This window comes from Gadus morhua, chromosome 5 (assembly GCF_902167405.1).
Source record: "Gadus morhua chromosome 5, gadMor3.0, whole genome shotgun sequence".
In the NCBI taxonomy this organism is placed as follows: Eukaryota; Metazoa; Chordata; class Actinopteri; order Gadiformes; family Gadidae; genus Gadus; species Gadus morhua.
The window spans coordinates 22967433-22981944 of NC_044052.1; the positions used below are offsets into that span (position 1 = coordinate 22967433).

General features: G+C 47.3%; 1 protein-coding gene and 2 long non-coding RNA genes across 3 annotated transcripts in view; all 3 read right to left on the reverse strand.

Annotated features, from left to right (window-relative positions):
- The window catches only part of LOC115544457 (uncharacterized), a 993561-nt gene that overhangs the window by 375531 nt on the left and 603518 nt on the right, over positions 1-14512 (reverse strand). The window lies entirely within an intron of this gene.
- LOC115544510 (uncharacterized) overlaps positions 1-14512 on the reverse strand; it is an 84456-nt gene that overhangs the window by 49512 nt on the left and 20432 nt on the right. The gene's annotated exons all lie outside the window — the stretch shown is intronic.
- Positions 3460-5053, reverse strand: LOC115544501 (uncharacterized). Its single transcript, XR_003976878.1, has 4 exons — positions 4395-5053; positions 4074-4190; positions 3883-3999; positions 3460-3694 (listed from the first exon to the last, which is right to left on the reverse strand). It is a non-coding gene; the product is annotated as an uncharacterized LOC115544501 (long non-coding RNA).

Genomic DNA, 14512 nt, shown 5'->3' on the forward strand with positions numbered 1-14512 from the left:
TGTTCTTCAGCCCAGTCCAGGATGAACTTGTGTGTTAAGATGGTTTTACCAATACCGGCCACTCCAGTTGTCATCATTGTCCTGATTGGTTGATCGTGTCCAGGTAAGGGTTTAAAGAGGTCTGCACATTTGATTGGTGTTCCTTCTTTGGCTGGTTTCCTGGAAGCGGTTTCAATCAGTCTGACCTCATGTTCCTTGTTGACCTCTCCACTGCCTCTCTCTGTGATGAAGATCTCTGTGTAGAAGTCATTCAGAGGTGTTGAATGACCTGCTTTAGCGATTCCCTCAAACACACACCAGAACTTCTTCCTCAAATGAGACTTGATTTTATGTTGGCACTCGACAGCAGCAGCTCCTAAATGGGAAAAAAAACAGTAGACATCAGTTAGTGGATGGTGGCATCAGTTGGAACATGTCAATATTTCCTGTTGAATTATCAATTTCATGATATTTAGTGGCTTCATTACTTGTGGTCAGAAAAGCTGGTTTGTGACAAAGAGTGCATGTTACAGATTCAAAATGTTCAGGACATTTCGTTTTTCCACAGCAATATGATTGGTCTAATGATAATACTAATGATAATGAATTGGTGTAAAATGAAATGCTGATATCACAAGATAGTGTTGCATCTCTTCCACTGAGTTATTCTGCTGTTGATCTGCAGCTTATGTTTAATATTCTTATTAATTATAATAATATTAATAATTACATTGAAGGGTTACAATCTAGGGTCAAAAACAGCAAGAGCTGCATCGCCAACAGATTGATCAAAACAAGACATAAGACCCATGTAGGAGGAGGTAAGAACAGCAGTGAGGAGACCCAGGTAGGAGGGGGTAAGAACAGTGAGGAGACCCAGGTAGGAGGGGGTAAGAACAGCAGTGAGGAGACCCAGGTAGGAGGGGGTAAGAACAGTGAGGAGACCCAGGTAGGAGGCGGTAAGAACAGCAGTGAGGAGACCCAGGTAGGAGGGGGTAAGAACAGCAGTGAGGAGACCCAGGTAGGAGGGGGTAAGAACAGTGAGGAGACCCAGGTAGGAGGGGGTAAGAGCAATGAGGAGACCCAGGTAGGAGGAGGTAAGAACAGTGAGGAGACCCAGGTAGGAGGAGGTAAGAACAGTGAGGAGACCCAGGTAGGAGGGGGTAAGAACAGTAGCCCAACGGGGATACGAGGGGAACCCCAGTAGGGGGTCATTACAGCGAGAAGGCCAGTGGGAACACATGTGTTTTGAGGAGGGATTCAATGTTGTCAGGGTGTCTCTTTCAGTTCAGCTCAGAGCCCTAGCACCCACGGTGCTCAGAGCCCCAGCACCCACGGTGCTCAGAGCCCCAGCACCCACGGTGCTGAGAGCCCTAGCACCCACGGTGCTCAGAGCCCCAGCACCCACGGTGCTGAGAGCCCTAGCACCCACGGTGCTGAGAGCCCTAGCACCCACGATGCTGAGAGCCCTAGCACCCACGGTAATGAGGCGGGAGGTCGGGACGGTGAAGACCAGCAGAGGATGACGAAGGGAGCGGCAGGGCCTGTCCTCCTGGAGGAGGTCGGGGATATAAGTGGGGGCCACGTTGTGGGGGGCTTTGTCGGTGAGCAGAAGGGTTTTAAGGTCAGTCCGGTGTTGGACAGGGAGCCAGTGTAGTTAAACGAGAATGGGGTTGATGTGGTCGGGGGATTTGGTGCTGGTAATGATGATGTTTAACATTCTTTAACCTGAGACCCCCACCATTACTGACATTACATTACATTACATTACATTACATGACTTCAGCTACCAGACAGAGTCTTGCCATCTTCAGAAGTTCTCTGATGACTCTGCTGTCGTTGGTTGTATCAGTAAGGGTGAGGAGGCTGAATACAGGGCTGTGGTGGACACCTCTGTCACATGGTGTGAGCAGAACCACCTGCAGCTCAACTCTACTAAAACCAAAGAGCTGGTGGTGGATCAGAGGAGATCCAAGACACCAATGACCCCAGTCTCCATCCAGGGTCACAATGTGGACATCGTTGAACATTACAAATATCTGGGGGTGTTCATTGATAACAAACTGGACTGGATTAAGAACACGGAAGTCCTTTACAAGAAGGGACAGAGCCGCCTCTATTTTCTAAGGAGGCTCCGCTCTTTTAACATCTGCCGGACTATGCTGAGGATGTTTTATGAGTCTGTGATGGCTAGTGCTATTCTGTTTTGCTGTTGCGTGCTGGGGCAGCAGACTAAGAGTAGCAGATGCCAACAGACTCAACAAGCTGATCAGGAAGGCCAGTGACGTTGTGGGGGTGGAGCTGGACACTTTGACAGCAGTGTCAGACAGGAGGATGCTGTCGAAGTTGCGGGCGATCCTGCAGTATGGCTCTCACCCTCTCCACAACGCTGTGGTCAAACAGAGGAGCTCCTTCAGTGAGACTCATTGCTCCTAAATGCACCACTGAGCGCCACAGGAAGTCATTCCTGCCTGTGGCCTTTAAACTCTAGAACTCCTCCCTCTATAAATCGGACAAATTACTATTTAAATAAACAAGCTATCATTTATTCTTTCACTCTTAATTTTCATTGCTATTTGCAATGTGAATGTTGAATTGTAATTGTAATTGTAGGTTGTAACTGCGGTTATAGCCCACTGGGAGATGTCCACTTCTTACTTTTATTTTATTTTTGTTTATTTATTTGTTTATAATCTTGTCTTTTCTTCTATGCTTGTAGGGTATTTGTTTTTGTTTTTCTGTTGTATGGAGCGCCTGGAGCGGCAATTTCCCCCCGGGGATCAATAAAGTATTTCTGATTCTGATTACCCTACATATCCGGATCAAACCATTTAACCTGATACCCCACAGCAACCCACATACTGGATCAAACCATTTAACACCAAAGAGGAAAGATTGTCTCCACATTGAAGTTTGAAATGTATAAGTCTCACATTATGTCATTTAGTCCGAAGAGAACAAATAATATTCTCCTACTGCTCATCAAAATGTGTGTTTCTTCTGTTTTCAAAATAAGAGTCTCTTACCGCCCCCCAGTGTGTCGGCCAGTTCCTCCTGGTTCATTTCCATCAGGCAGAGGATTGTGATGTCCACCACTCCCTCTATGGCGCGCCTCCTCTGCTCCTCCTTCTTATCATCCACCTCCTCCTCCTCCACTCTCTGACCCTCTGAGCATTGTGGGTAATCTGAGAAGAGATCCCTCCAGAGCTTCTTCAGCTCCTTGTCTAGAAAAGTGTGTGCGTTCTCCTCAGCCCTCTGGAACAGAACAAACATCAAGGAGAACTTTACTCTGAACTCACTGAGGACATCAGAAGCATCTTTCCTGGATTCACGTCCTGCTGGACAAGAGATGCTTTCTAATGTTCATGGAGAGCTGAAGTCAAACGTCTCGGTGCACATTTACACACCTTGATCAGCTCTGTTTGATGTTGCTGTAGAGACTGAGCACTGGTAACCTTTGACGTCATCTGGTGTCTTTGGGGAACACACACACACACACACACAATTCTATTTCGCCAGACTTGTAGATCAGTAGAGTATCAGTAGAGACTGATAACAACCAAGTGGTCTGTTTTCATCGTCTGTTTGAACCCCCTACCTCTCCTCTCTGGAGGGGCGTCCATCTTTAAACACCAATGGTATATCCATAGAGTGGTCACTCTTCATGGAGACACAGCTGGGTCCAGGGGAGTCTGCTCTCTGCTGCTGCTCTGGGCTACAACACACACACACACACACACACACACACACACACACACACACACACACACACACACACACACACACACACACACACACACACACACACACACACACACACACACACACACACACACATTTGTAGATATCAGTAGTCTGAAAACAACCAAGTGGTCTGTTTTCATCGTCTGTTTGAACCCCTACCTCTCCTCTCTGGAGGGGCGTCCATCTTTAAAGGTAACAGGTACATCCATAGACCAGCCACTCTTCATGGAGACACAGCTGGGTCCAGGGGAGTCTGCTCTCTCCTGCTGGACTCTACTAGAAAAACAAGAACCAGGATTTATGGACGTTCGATGGAAGCTGTATCTTTATGATCTCTGATAAATCCTCACCTCTTCTTGATAGACTGATTTCCATCTTTAAAACTAACAGGTATATCCATAGACCAGCCACTCTTCATGGAGACACAGCTGGGTCCAGGGGGGGCTGCTCTCTCCTGCTTCTCTGGGCTTCAACACACACACACACACACACACACACACACACACACACACACACACACACACACACACACACACACACACACACACACACACACACACACACACACACACACACACACACACACACACACACACACGATGGAGTCATGATGCATCACTGCTGAGCTCTGAGAGTGACAGCAGTCACAGACAGAGAGATCCTCTTCTTACCTCTTAGCTTTGCTCCGACGGCCATGTTCCCCAGACAGAGTGGTCTTAGAGGTAGGACCCCCCTCTTCTCTCTCCTCATCCATAGTAGACTGGAGACCTGGACACAAACACAACTCATCCATCACTTCAATTGCCTTTTGAACTTTAGCTGTTTATTGAGAGAGAAGATCTTTGTGACTGCTTCACACTAAAGCATTATGGACGTCATAGACCATCGATATGAACCCCACAACATAACCACACTGCCCTCACTACAGTACAGATGTGTACAGCAGATGACAGATGAATTATTAAACACCTTGAGACTGTAACTGTGCTTAAACTACAACACAAAAAAGATATACAATAGACTTAAAAAATGCATTGCGGTACCATTAAAGTAAAGAACGTTTGAATAATTTCTCCACTGGACCAAAGTCTGAATTCTGTCACTTTACTGAACCACAGATTCCCTATCTATCAACTGGTGAAGCTCAACACATCGATAGTCAATACGCACAAATATTAACTTTTTTAAATATCAGCACATTGAAAGGACTTCTGTCACGTCCTTATTTTAATTCGGAGTAGCATCAGGACAAACGAATCACTTGAATATTGAACGCAGTGTTCGATTTACCACATGGGTCAGAAAAGCAGTGAAACATGAACCAAGGTTGCATTCTCTACAGTAAACTGTCTTTCATTGATAAGCGATACACGGAGACATATACCGAGATGAGGTCAATATTAACGAGAGTAAGCTGGTTGTTCAGTATCATATGCATAAACGAAAGACAATAAAAACGGTAGGATACTGTCGGCCTACCTTACCTTATCGTATCTATTCCGTGATTAAAATGCGTCCATACGGTATAAAGTAATACAAGTATAAATGTAAGGGAAGAAACTGAGGTAAAGTGTTTACAAAACACTTTAACCTTATAACATTTAATCAGGTGAAAGGTTTAAAAAGCGGAGAAAGAAAGGCTCCAAGCTGCGACAAACTTATGAGGAAGTGAGCTGAACCGGTTTGACTCTCAGCCGCACCTATCAGCGCAGGTAACGTGTTTTCGGGGGAGCGCGCGCGCGCGCACGCACGCACGCACGCACGCACGCACGCACGCACGCACGCACGCACACACACACACACACACACACACACACACACACACACACACACACACACACACACACACACACACACACACACACACACACACACACACACCAGTGGCGGCTGGTCGTTTTTAAAGTGAGGGAGGAAGGACTGCGTGCTTGGTTGCCATTGGACTGCTTTCACTTGTTTCAGGGTGTTTTGGTGAACTACAAAATAGTAGGGAGGGATAGTTATGTGAAAGCCACCAGTGGCATCACTGTAATTTGAAAGCTGGTGGGCAGCATGTCTTTGAAATGGACTACTAGGGCAGAAGGCAAGGATGCAATGCCCATTAGTCAAATCAGGCCTACACTTGATTTGTAAAAGTAAATAAAAAAATCTGTGCCTATTTTTGCCCTCAATGACTGAAGTTATTGGTTGTAATTTAGCTATGTTTATTTTCAGTTACAATTGTTTTAAGAAAAGACTGACCAAAAGCGATACCATTTAAAACGCATCATGCTCTGAATCATTCACCCTTTCCACACCATTTTCACAATATCAAACAGAACGGTCAGAGTAACAAACTAGTAAAAGAACGAGAACATTATTTCAAACAACCTGATCTATAGGCGTGGTGCCTGGCAAGGAAAGTCGCATAGCAGCACCAACGTGAACTTGACACTAGTCGTGGCGTTTGGTTGCCCTATCAAGATTTTTCACATCAGGGAAACCATGAACAGCCCACGTTGGAGATTTGCCATTATTCATTAGAAAACAGGGCCAGCAATACAGTCGATTGCTAGTAATGCTACCAGTAAGCCATGAGTACCTAGCAAACCATGTAGCACCAACAACACTGACGTTGCCATTACTTTTGGTGATCTAGATTTTGCGAAGAGTTTACCTTTTTCTTTGGTCGCTAACTTAGCACTGTAACTCAATGAATGGAATGCTTTGTGTAATTAAACATGAACAATGTTCTCTGTTTCTAATGTTTCCATTGTACATTTTATTCGCAAATGTTAGAATCTCGTAATCCTTCAGATGATTTCACCTGCCTTGCGCCTCAGACTGAGGCGCAAGGCAGAGCGGGTTTGTTATAGTGTTGGCTCGTTCGCGAACCGGTTCGAATGACCGAGTCTTTAGGACGAACGAACTGAACTGGTTCGTCGCTCTCGTTCGTTCGGTCGTCTCGTTCACCATTCGATTCACCGGAGACTCGACTGAACGAACAAACGAGTTTCCGGTAGCACTAACTCCACTGAGTCTGACTGACTCAGCTGAGAACCGTGCAATGGCGTGCATTCCATGATGCGATTCACCGTTACCGGAAACTAGGCTGAATCGCGAACGACTCCTCCACGTTCAGTCGAGTTTCCGGTGAATCGATTCACCGGAAACTCGACTGAACTAGGAGGAGTCGTTCACGAATTGTATGTTCGTTCAGCCTGGTTTCCGGTAGCGGTAAATCGCATCATGGAATGGACCCCATTGCACGGTTCTCAGCTGAGTCAGTCAGACTCAGTGGAGTTAGTGCTACCGGAAACTCGACTGAACGAACGAACGAACGAACGATTCGCGAACGACTCCTCGTGGCAAACTGAATCACGCGAACTGGGTCACGGAAACTAATCATTGAATCCACCACTAGTTTGTTATCGACAGCGTTGCCAGATTGGGCAAATTTCCCGCCCAATGATAATTTTCCCAGCCTAACGTTGTTAAAAGTAGCCCAATTGGGTGGGAAATCTGCCCAATCTGGCAACACTGCTCACCAGCCAGGGATCCTGCTTATTGGTTCATAGCGCAGCGCATCGATTTTTGCGCGAATCAGACGCCTGTAAGGTCACACCCACTCAGAGGAGGACTTTCCTCCTCTCTCCCATTGAAACCCATGTTATTCACCGGCCGCCAGTACTTTCTGGGAAATGAATGGGAGTCAACGGAGGCTGAGGGAGGACCTTCCTCCCTGAAGTAATTGTCAAAAGGCGATAGGGGGTGCTAATGTCCCTTTACCCAGGGAAACGAACATTATATATTCAAAGGCATTAAAGTAGTCATATTTAAGGGCATTAATTCATTACAGTAGTCTGGGCAATCTACATTTTTTATTCTCAACAATGTTAAGGAGGATCTTCCTCCCTCTCCTCAATGGAGAAGCCTCCACTGACACACACACACACACACACACACACACACACACACACACACACACACACACACACACACACACACACACACACACACACACACACACACACACACACACTTGACTTTTGCAGGAAAGCACAAAAGCATTTAGAAACCACCACTGGACTCGGAGATGAGGTGACGGTGCGGCCACACCAAACGCGTTACTCGCGTTGGATAACGCGAGTAACGCGCCTAACCTGACGCTTGATCATTGTGGGGTGGTTACGGTACGGCCACACCAAACGCGTTACTCGCGTTGGATAACGCGAGTAACGCGCCTAACCTGACGCTTGATCATTGTGGGGTGGTTACTCGGTTCAACGCTTCCAACGCGTCAACGCGCCAACGCAGCTAGATGAGTCCATGTCCATGCAAGTGAACGGAGCGTTCCCTCTTCGTCATAACTATCAAACCAAACATCCTTCACATTCACCGAGCGAACATTACGAAAGTAAAATGCACATTTCTCGCTAAAAATGTTTCCATAAACGCATTTAATGGCGTAACTATGTTACTATTTCCACCCAGAATAAAGATAGTTGTCGGCCGTGGCTGCGCTGGAGTCCGAGGTAGGAACCCAAAACGCCGCCGTGTTTGGGTGAAAGAGCTTAGATCGGGTTAGATTAAATAATCTCTGATGTAAATAACAATAATCGGGTTAAATAACTTCACATGGTGTGTCTGGTGTGTTTCCAGCATTCGTAGTGTTGATCAGCAGAGAAATAGTCCGCCAAGACGTTGAGGTTGCTTAGCATCCAGACACTCAGTCCATGCAATGGAACGGAGCGTTCCCTCTTCGTCATAACTATCAAACCAAACATCCTTCACATTCACCGAGCGAACATTATGAAAGTAAAATGCACATTTCTCGCTAAAAATGTTTCCATAAACGCATTTAATGGCGTAACTATGTCACTATTTCCACCCAGAATAAAGATAGTTGTCGGCCGTAGCTGCGCTGGAGTCCGAGGTAGGAAACCCAAACGCCGCCGTGTTTGGGTGAAGAGTTTAGAATAGAATAGAATAGAATAGACTTTATTTGTCATTGTGCATTGGATACACAACGAAATTTGTTTGTGCAACCACTAACAAAAGTGCAGTTGTGCTGGGTGGAGGGTAGGAGTGTAGTGTGATTATTAAGTTCTGTGATGGCCCTGGGGATGAAACTGTTCTGCAGTCTGGAGGTGCGGGCTGTGGTGGCCCGGTAGCGCCTGCCAAAGGGTAGCAGGGTGAAGATCGGGTTAGATTAAATAATCTCTAAATAACAATAATCGGGTTAAATAACTTCACATGGTGTGTCTGGTGTGTTTCCAGCATTCGTAGTGTTGATCAGCAGAGAAATAGTCCGCCAAGACGTTGAGGTTGCTTAGCATCCAGAGACTCTGTCCATGCAAGTGAACGGAGCGTTCCCTCTTCGTCATAACTATCAAACCAAACATCCTTCACATTCACCGAGCGAACATTATGAAAGTAAAATGCACATTTCTCGCTAAAAATGTTTCCATAAACGCATTTAATAGCGTAACTATGTTACTATTTCCACCCAGAATAAAGAAAGATGTCGGCCGTATGCTTCTGTCCAAGCTCACTACTCTCTGCCAGTGACGTCGGGTCAAGCTCAACGCTGATTGGCTATCGCGGCCAAGCGTCACGCGTTGTAGCGTTGAAAGTTCAGATTTCTGAACTCCGGGCGTTGGCGCGTTGGGCGCGTTACTGCGTTTACGTGCTTAATTACGTGCGTCTGACGCGCCTAACGCCCGTAACGCGACGCTTCATCGCATGTAATGGTGCGGCCACACCAACCGCGTTGGACAACGCGAGTACCGCGCCTAACCTGACGCTTGACCAGTGTGTGGTGGTTCAACGCTTCCAACGCGTCAACGCGCCAACGCAGCTAGATGAGTCCATGTCCATGCAAGTGAACGGAGCGTTCCCTCTTCGTCATAACTATCAAACCAAACATCCTTCACATTCACTGAGCGAACATTATGAAAGTAAAATGCACATTTCTCGCTAAAAATGTTTCCATAAACGCATTTAATGGCGTAACTATAACTATTTCCACCCAGAATAAAGAAAGATGTCGGCCGTGGCTGCGCTGGAGTCCGAGGTAGGAAACCCAAACGCCGCCGTGTTTGGGTGCATGATAGGGTTTAGATCGGGTTAGATTAAATAATCTCGGATATAAATAACAATAATCGGGTTAAATAACTTCACATGGTGTGTCTGGTGTGTTTCCAGCATTCGCAGTGTTGATCAGCAGAGATATAGTCCGCCAAGACGTTGAGGTTGCTTAGCAACCAGAGACTCTGTCCATGCAAGTGAACGGAGCGTTCCCTCTTCGTCATAACTATCAAACCAAACATCCTTCACATTCACCGAGCGAACATTATGAAAGTAAAATGTTTCCATAAACGCATTTAATGGCGTAACTACGTTACTATTTCCACCCAGAATAAAGAAAGATGTCGGCCGTATGCTTCTGTGCAAGCTCACTACTCTCTGCCAGTGACGTCGGGTCAAGCTCCACGCTAATTGGCTACCGCGGCTAAGCGTCACGCGTTGGAGCGTTGAAAGTTCAATTTTCTGAACTCCGGGCGTTGGTGCGTTGGGCGCGTTACTGCGTTTACGTGCGTAATTACGTGCAACTGCCGCGCCTAACGCCCCCAACGCAACGCTTCAACGGTTCAACGCGTGTACCGCGCCTAGACCAATGGTTCCCTATGCAAAAATGCCGATTTTCAACGCCCCTAAAGGCGGCTGCATGCTTCAGCGTTGGTGTTACGTTGTTGCGCAAAATTTACTCAAAGCAATTCATGCTCCCTTTTAGGTTGCGCGTGTTGCGCGTGTTGCCAAGCAATTTACCGCCAGAACAGTAGGTGGAGTAATATGTGGAGTAAAGTTTTTCGTTGAAGACGACCTCGAGAATGACGTCTTTGTCTGTGGGAGTCGTTGGTTTGTTTATGTGCCAAAGGTTGATGATCTCCTTTCGCGAGTCATCCGATATCTTCCCGACTCTCACCAAAACCGGCCCTTGTCAGGGAGCAGCTGGCAGATTATTTTTTGTCAGATGCTGGCGTGTTTCCCCACCAGTACAATGTGCTACGATTGGGTATGCGCACTGACCAATAAATATATATACATTGGTCACTTGGAAGCATGACTTTTGATTAATTAGTTATCATGTTACACAAGTTACCTAATTTGGTTTACGTCAAACTCATTAATTCATATCCATATAAAATGTTTATACAACAGCTACTGCCTTGACAGATGAATGAATTATTTAAGTGTAGGCCTATTAGCCAAAGGCTTTAAGCTATAGCGCATAATGTCCACATAAATTATATGGTAGGCAGCATTATTAGAGAAAAGGGGTTTATTTATCAAATACAGAAAATAGTCCCACCATACACGCACACATTTTTCATTCACTACACACTCACGCTTTCAAATTTCATTCACTCAAAGAGGCTACTGAACTTATGTTTCACACAGAACATGAACACTTATGTTTCACATAGAACGTGAACACAAAACATTACGTAATTAATTCAAATAGGCTAACACTAAAACAAATAAGGCCAGTAGGCCTAATAGAACGAATATCGGGTGACAAGATCATTAAAATGGCTCACAATCCCGCATCAGCTGTTTGATGTCGCGCATCAAAATAGCAGTTTGCCCCAGTGGAAGGGTTCGCATAAAGGGTTCGCATAATTATGTGCCAGATCGGGTGGTAGGTGGCGGTATGAAAACAGGAAATGTGATACTCCAGACAGGAAGTAGTAACCAGACGAGCAGACCAATCACAGCCTGCGCGGCTCGCGTAAAAGCTTACGTAAAAAATGACGCAAGTCTAGAAAAATCGCCCGACGCACGCAAGACGTGAGAAGTCGCGCAAGGGCGCGCAAGGGCCTCTTGCGCTTGCGCTTACGCTTACGTAACAGAGCATAAATCGGCCTTAACGCGAGTAACGCGTTTGGTGTGGCCGTACCCTAACCCTAACCCTGACCCTAACCCTAACTCTAACCCTGACCCTAACCCTAACTCTAACCCTCCCACCATCCGACTTAGCTACAGCCTACCTCTCCACACATGGAAAAAGAACATTAGTATTTTTTCTCATCTGCTACAGTATCTGTTTAGTTATTTTTATTTTATGATTTACTACCTCCCTTTGTATTCTTTTTTCCCCTATTCCCACCCTGCTGATTTTAGTTTATTCACTGCTGCAGTTTATTATTTTCATTATCTGGTGTCCAATGGCAATGTTTAACTCAACCCAATTATATTTTGTTTTGCATTGCATCTCTCTTCTGTTTTCATCGTTCTTTACCTCATAAACCCCCCTCCCTCTATCTTACCCCCCCTCCCTCCCTCTATCTTACCCCCCCTCCCTCCCTCTATCTTACCCCCCCTCCCTCCCTCTATCTTACCCCCCCTCCCTCCCTCTATCTTACCCCCCCTCCCTCCCTCTATCTTACCCTCCCTCCCTCTATCTTACCCCCCCTCCCTCCCTCTATCTTACCCCCCCTCCCTCCCTCTATCTTACCCCCCCTCCCTCATCTCTTTTGAATTAATCAAGTCTGGCCCTTTCTCTATTCTTTAATGAATGCACTCCCATCAAACCATGGATAACTCTTACCAACACAATGAGTACAAGCACAAACACAACTCTACTAGCTGTTAACCCTGTAGAAAAAAACACAACAAGCAATTTAGATCTGACCTCAATAAAAGTTTACCTCTAATTATTACAAGCTATTCATCACAGAGAGGTTCTTGAAGAAGCAACCACAAGAGGCTCCGCTCCGATAGGGATGGCTCAACAGGTAGCTCACCTGACTTCATTCATCAAGCCAGCGGGCAGCGGGGCTCCGGCGGGAGACGATCCCTTTCTCCTCCACGTCGCGGCTCAGTCTACTTCAGATTGATGTGGAAGTGGAAGAACCAGAGACGTCGGAGAACAAACGACAAACCACACAGTTGTTTGAGGCGCACCAAGCCTTTGGCCGTGTTCTGTGAATATTCTAGAACACTCCGGGTGCTCCGGTGGGAGTCCTGGAGCTCTATATCTAAATAATATCATATAATATATGGATATCTATATCATATAATATTAATTATCAAGGCCAAAAGCTGTGTGCGCCTCCAGACGATATTACGACTTTCAAACGACAGCGTGGGGTTCTCCGATGTCTCTGGTTCTTCCACGTCCACATCAATCTGAAGTGGACTGAACCACGACGTGGAGGAGAAAGGGATCGATGCCCAAGAATGTCTTTTTCTCCAGACACAAACGCACCCCACACAGTCCTTCACACAAGAGCTGATTCCAAACCCAGTGACCCTCACGCACTCCTCCATGGAGGAGCTTCCACCCCCAGCCCACGTTGGCGGCTATTATTAAATCACAATCATCGGGTTTCACAGACTCTGAACGGAGGAGACGGTGGGGGACCCCCCGCCCCCCCCCCTGCCCTAACCTTAACCAACCGTCCCTCCGTGCTTCTCCTCCTCACCCCCCCCCCCCGTCTCACCGTAACCCGCCCGCGGCCTCCACTGTGGACCCCCACCACCTCCCTAACCCTAACCCTAACCAGCTCCCCTCCTCTACGCCTCCCCTTAACCGGCTCCCCTCCCACCCTGGAGGGGCCGACTTAGGGTCCGCCCCCGTCCACAGGCCGGCTGAGGGGGGCCCCCACTAGGAGGGCCTGGATCCCTGAGTCAGGGGGTCCTCCCCAACAGGCTCCCTGAGGGGACCCCTGACATCAGGAGCGGAGACGATCGGGGGGGGGGGGGGGGGGGGGGGGGGGCAGCCACACACACACATCGTACCCCTCATCAGCACATTGACACAACACATCACACACACTCCACACTGAAACACACATTCACACGCGCACAACACAACAACCCCACACTCCAACCCCACACTATCAGCCTACAGGAACAACAGGACCTCCAGGATGTCCTGGTGGGGGCCGCTTCTCCACAGATATCAGAAGCCCCCCCCCCTCCACACCAAAGCCCCTCTCAGCAGCTGGCGGTCGTCTGGAACCAGCACGCCTCCACCTCCAGCCCTGTCACACTAAACCTCACCATGCAGGACGAAAACATCCTCTACGCCGTCACATGCTCCCAATGCCACGTCATATATGACGGCGAAACAAAGCACACGATACTCACCCGACTTAAACAGCTCTTATATACTATACACGTAGGCACACTCAACACTCACATCGTCCAACACTTCCAAACTCACCCCATCACCTCACTGTTCATCACCGGGCTGGAGGTGAAGGCGTGCTGGGCGGACAGACGGAGGAAGGAGGCGGAGCAGAGGTGGAGAGCTAAGCTTAAGACCCTCCCCCCCGTGGGCCTGAACATCAGGGAGTGGGGGCCGCACTGGGACGCTGCTGGGGGCGCTGGGGGGTCCTGGGACTCCTCCTGGGGGGTTCCCTGCATGGCGTCGGGTCGACTGTGCGTTTTAATATGTTACACGTTTTTATCCTTACTGTTGATCCTTCACATCATGATCTATTGAGGCCTTCCACCTCTTTCACTCTTCCTTTTATTCTGTTGGAGGCTTCTTTTATGTGAAGGATGGTATGAATGTGTGAATGGTTTCACTATGCCTTATTTATCTTTATTTCATGTACCCATTTATTACTTTATCTACTCCGTTTTATCTGTTTTGCATAGTATCTGGACATTGACCACCGTCGTCATGCCAGTTAACTCTGACCGGGGCTTTAGGTTTTGTTGAGCCGGATAATGAACACAGAGCCTGGGTATGTTGAGCCTCCGTTGTAGTAAAGCCCTCAGGTCTACTCTTCAT